Source organism: Calliphora vicina, chromosome 3 (genome assembly GCF_958450345.1).
Source record: "Calliphora vicina chromosome 3, idCalVici1.1, whole genome shotgun sequence".
NCBI lineage: Eukaryota > Metazoa > Arthropoda > Insecta > Diptera > Calliphoridae > Calliphora > Calliphora vicina.
In genome coordinates, this window is record NC_088782.1 from 28,564,014 (window position 1) to 28,570,404 (window position 6,391).

Consider the following 6,391-nt stretch of genomic DNA (forward strand, 5'->3'; position numbering starts at 1 on the left):
AAGACAAATGTTACAATAAAAAGTCTTTAGAAATACCAGATTCTGCATTACTAAATTTATACCAAAATACAACATATTTAATTTATAAATTATGAAAAAATGTTCCATTCTATACTAACTACGTTTATGCTTATTTTGCAAGATAAGCCGATTAAAGTATTTTCCACTTAATGTTTCATTCAATTACTCTTAATTAAGATCTTCTACAGTTCTACCAACTTTATTACAGTACAAGCAATGTTTAAATGAAGTTTTCATGTTTGTTTCATTTATGTTTGGTTTTGATAATTATTCCTATCATCAAAATATGTACGAGTGCCTTACCAGCCGTATGTTTTTTAATTAATATTTTAATCAGCAGTAATTTAATTAACATAATTATTTTTGGTTGTAATGAAAAAACCATTCCATACATATACATAGCCTTAGCGACACAGAAACAGAGCAGGAAATTTGCATAAACATTGACAAGGTGTTTTAAATTATTAATATTTGAATACGCACACATTTCGGCGTGAACAAAAATTAAAATTGAAAAGAAAAAAAAACTTTATATTATTTTCATAATGTTAATTGTGGCAAGTGCTAAGTTTAAAAATAAACTCTGTTATACCTACATATATTTTAAATTTCAATTTTGCCATAAACTTACTGGTTCATACGATATTTTTGGTATTGTTGATAAACGTCAATATTATACTTTAGCTGGTTATGCCAATGTCACCATCACATCATCATCGTCATTATTTGGCCAGTAGGTAAATTGGTCACATAAAAGCCTTTGTCTCGTTTTTCTACTCTTTTTAATTTAAAATTTAATTATTTCAGTTAAAATTCAACTGGAAAAAAACTGAAGCACACTATACGATGTAATACATTGTTTGCTTCACCATTGATGATGCCCCAAAAATGCCTTAATGCACATATTAGGGTGGCCCTTATTCCTTTGGATTTTCAATGCTATCAAGGACAAAAATTATACGGATAACATTTTATTTTAAGTCACAAGTTTTGGGCCAAATTAGCAATAATTCTTGAAAGTTCCCGGGAAAGATTCTATGGGAATTCTGCCAATTTTTTCCGGGATTTTTAGTCGGGAGTCCATTGAAACAACAAAGAATACAAATAGAATGCTATTTTTCAGCAGTAAAAGGTGAAACATTTGCATAGATACAAATTGTTCGAATTGAAATTGTTATTTATGAATAGTTTTTAATGAAATTTCAGTTATTTAAAATTTTCTATTCAAAATGGAAAAATAAAAACGAATTTCGAAATTTATTATCAGCAATCCCGCAATTCCCAAAAAAGTGTTGAAAAATCCCAAAAATGAAATTTTTTTGTTTTTTGGCTATAATATCCATACCAGGTTCGGAGTTATCGGAACCCTTTACAAAATAATTAAGAGTATATTGGGCCATCCAAAATCGGTTATTATATTTTGATATCGAATATGCGATTTGAGAATTTTTGCCCTAAAGTTTAATTTTACATAAAAAGTAGGTGTTTTTTTAATCGACCTGGTCCCTTCGGTAAAAAAAATTTTCAGAAAGTATAAATTCCTTATACATCCTCTTAGAAATTTTTTGTGATAACTTAAAAAGAAAAACAGTTCCCAAAAAATTAGCGAAAAAACGGCTTTTTAAAATTTTTTAAATTCAAATGCATATTACTTTGGACTTAGTCATTATTTTTAAATAGTTCCTTTTCTGTTTGACACATAAATATGTTGTTAGTCCAATGAAGAGAAACTGGAGAAAATCGGAAAATATTTGGATACGCTGTTATCAAAAAACTGGAGTAGGTTGGGTAAAAATATTGAACATTTAATTTTCAAATGCGAAGATTTCCTAAGCTATAAGAGGTAATTGATAGCTACGACTAGGTATTTTGTAGCACTCGATGAAAAGATTTAATGTATTTTATGTATTTTATTGAAATCGGAACACAAACGAAGAAATAGCATCGTTTTAAAAATGTAACATACCCGAGGTGTCCTACTTTGAGGACCCTGGGTCGCGCCCCTGGTGTGCCCATGAGGTTCACATTCAGAACTTAAACTTCTTCTTTGCGCATGTGAAATTTCAGTCAAACCAATCTAACCATTTAGAAGTTACATATTTATTTAATTCTTGTTTTTCTATACCACTATGTGTCGCTTACGATAAAATTCGTTTACTGTAAAATATAAACATTGACTTACGATAAAATCTTACCCCCTATAATTTTGAAGTTATTAACAATTTTGATATTCTGAGAACGCTGACTGATGTTTTAAGTCGGTCCATAAAATTTTAATTTTTGCAATAAAAAAAAAATTTAGAAAATGTCGCTTACGATAATTTGGCGCTAAGGTCTCGATATGTATGGAATTAAATGCTGACATTTTTTAATTGCGAATTAAGATGTTAGTGAATTGATCTCAAATTGAATTAATTTATTTGAAGCTCTGATATAACCTGAGTTTTTATATGAAATCTTGCTATAATATTCCTAATTTACATTATCATTATATATTTCGGGAATACCCGAGTACCCGGAAATGTTTAAAAAAAATTCCTGATTCCCGGGAATCAAATAGTTTGGGACATTAAAAACCACATTCACACCTCCTGATCCGACCCGAACCGGTGATAAGAAATTGATCGGTATAAAGTTTGAAGACTCTTAATTATATTTGTGCAGCTATTCCAAAATAAATATTTGCTTTGTATCGGTGGTACCACGCCCCTTTATCCAACCATGCCCTATAGCAGCCAAGCTGCGAACAATGGTACCGAAATAAATCCTTTGAGGTTATGCGGCAATCACAATTATAGATTAGCAGATATTCTATAATAACTACAATATACTTTCAGGTGCCACGCCCACCTGAATTTTCAAAGAAGTAGCCTATTGTTCATTCCAGATACAGAGGAACATTCAAGAGCATCGGTATGGTGGTTTAGGCGCATATAAGTCTATAAATTTATATATTGGGTATATGACTTAAAAATGCGGTATTTACTATACCTAGCGTATTTTTTGAATGACTTATATTTAATTTTGAAGGGTACATATCTGTCATTTTTTCTCACATAGTCGTTTAAGCTTAACGTGAATGTTTTCCATCGGTTTCAATGTGAGAGAAAAGATTTGTGTGGTTCAGAAATGGTGATTTTGAAACGGATGACAAATATCACACATGCAAGCCAAAAAAGATTACAGACAAAGAATTGGAGACATTACTACATGAACGTTGTTGTCAAACTCAACAAGAGCTTGCAAAATCATTGCAAGCTGCAGGATTCATTCAAAAGCAGGGAAATGTGATTTTGTATGCTATAAAAGAAATTAATTTTTGCACCGAATCATGCGATGAAAAATGGATCTATTACGATAACCCGAAGCGAAAGAGATCGTATGTGAAGCCCGATCAACCAGACGAATCGACTCCAAAGCCAAATATCCAAGTAATGCTCTTTATTTGGTGGGACCAAAAGGGTCGTATCTATTATCAGCTGCTGCAATCTGGCCAGATTATAACGTGTTTGGTGAGAGCAAAAGTGTCCATCCTATTATGAGCTGTTGAAATCTGACTAGACCACAGGAAAACTCTACCGAATGCAACTGATTCGTTTGAAGTGAGCACTGGCCGAAGAACGACCGGAATATGAGGCAAGACATGAAGCTGTAATATTCCACCAAGGCTCCGCCACATGTTGCAATACCTTTTAAAAAGTATGTAGAATGAAGTGGTTGGGAAGTTTTGCCACACCCGTCTTATAGTCCAGGCCTCGTCCGACTTCTATTTGTTTCGAACGGATACGTTTAACCGTGGAACGGAATACCCGAAATTGGCTTGATTCGTTCTCGGGCTCAAAAGATGAGCAGTTATTTTGAATCGGAATTCATTGATGGGAAAAGGTCATATTTTTAATAAATTTATATTATAAAAATGTTTCACAATAAAAGCTAAACATTTTTAAGTCATACACCCAATATATGGATATTAAAACTATTTTTAATTAAGTCTTTTCTCAACATTAAAAAAAATATTGCAAATTTGAAAATATTTTTTTAAAACATTGCTACATCGGACTCAATACTCGAATCTTCAAATAAGTTTCAGAACATGGGAGCATTGAAAATCCAAAAATTGCAAGACAAGGGCCAGCCTAGTGCATACATTCTAGTGAATTAATATGTGTGAGAGATAGCGAGAGAGAGCGTGTTAGTGGGGGAGTAAAACATTTTAACAGCTTTTATTGTGTCCATGAATGAAAATCAGGATGTGTTTATTTCAAAAAGCTTTGTTAACGGAAATGAAAAATGGTCTAATGGATGAATGAGGTTTGGAAACAGTGGCTGGCTGAAAAAGTAGTGTTGTCTGTGCGAGTAATGAAATGCATGCAGTTCATATGAATGAATGGTTACAGCAATTGTTTCCGCCGCATTCATGTTCACAACTATGTACAGCCAGCCATTCATTCACACAGTGGATGATGCTAAACGATGAGATGAGCTTGAGGCCAGATTAAAATATAAAAATATTTGCAATGTGCTTTACTTAAAAATAAAAATAAATATTTTTGAACCTCAATATGTGTGAGTTTTTAATTTTTTTTTCCTGAGAAATAAAACAATTTATATAAAATATCTTTGAATCTCATTGTAAGCGGGTAATAAAGATTGAGTTTCTGTAAATTAATGTGGAAGTGTATTAAAATATTTTCAGGGATTTATGCAAATATTTTTATTTTTGCTTCAGTGAATCAAATGTTAAGATTAAGGGAAATATATATGAATTTATTAATCAGTGATATGGGGAAATAAACACGTTTGCTTCCATTTATAAATATTTCATATGAAATTTTTTTGAGAAAATTTATTCTGGTAAATAAATGCTGCACACATTCAGGGCTGTTATTAAATTGAGATTGTTTTAAAATCATAACTTTTCACAAAATAAAAACATTGAATAAACATTTGAGTACAAGAGCCTGCATTGGCAATCTTGAGATTTTCAATAAACCAAAAGTTGCAATTTTGTCAGGCAATGTGTTTGTAAAAATACACTTTAAGGCAATTTAATTTGGAATACCAAATTCTGCATATAGAAGCGAATATATCGAGCCCTTAGCCTCAAATTATCGTAAGCGACATTTTCTAAATTTTTTTTTTTGACAAAAATTAAAATTTTATGGACCGACTGATGTTTTAGCGTTCTCAGAATATCCAAATTGTTAATATCTTCCAAATTATAGGGGGTAAGATTTTATCGTAAGTCAATGTTTACATTTTACAGTAAACGAATTTTATCGTAAGCGACACATAGTGGTATAGAAAAAAAAGAAGGAAATAAATCTGTAACTTCTAAATGGTTAAATTGGTTTGAATGAAATTTCACATGCGCAAAGAAGAAGTGTTCTCGAGTTTAAGTTCTAAAGGTGGACCTCATGGGCCCACCAGGTCCGCGACCAAGGGACCTCAAAGTAGGACACCTCGGGTATATTACATCTTTAAAATGATCGTTTGTGTTCCGATTTCAAAATAATTACACACATAAAATCTTTTCATCGAGTGCTACAAAAGATCTAATCGTAGCTATCAATTGTCTCTTATAGCTTAGGAGATATTCGCATTTGAAAGTTAAATTTTCAACATTTTTATCCAAGCTACTCTAGTTTTTTGATAACAGCGTATCCAAATATTTTCTCCAGTTTCTTTTTAAGTTATCGCAAAAAATTTCTAAGAGGATATATAATGAATTTATACTTTCTGAAAGCTAAGGGACCAGGCCCATTCAAAAAACACCTATTTTTTATGTAAAATTAAACTTTAGGGCAAAAATTCGAAATATTCGATATCAAAATACAATAACCGATTTCAAATATGCTTTTAATTATTTTGTAAAGGATTCCGATAACTGCGACACTGGTATGGATATTATAGCCAAAAAACTAAAAATTTAAATTTTTGGAATTTTTCAACACTTTTTTGGGAATTGCGGGATTGCTGATAATAAATTTCAAAATTCGTTTTTATTTTTCCATTTTAAATAGAAAATTTTACATAACTGTGAAATTTCATTAAAAACTATTCATAAATAAATATTTTACTTCAATTGTATCTATGCAAAAATTCAATAAAAAATATTTCTTTGTCATATTTTTCAATAAAGTATTCCATGAATTTTTAGTTGTCAAAAGTTATAAATATTTTTGAAAAATAGACAAATAGCTTGAACGAAATTATAATATAGTGCATCATAAAATTTTTAATTCTATGTATAAATTTCAAAATAATCGAAAAAACCTTCTCCTGTAAAATTTGTGTTTTGTCGCTTACGATAATTTGGCGCTAAGGGCTCGATATAGTGTGCCTGGTCATGAGGATTCAGTTAATGTGC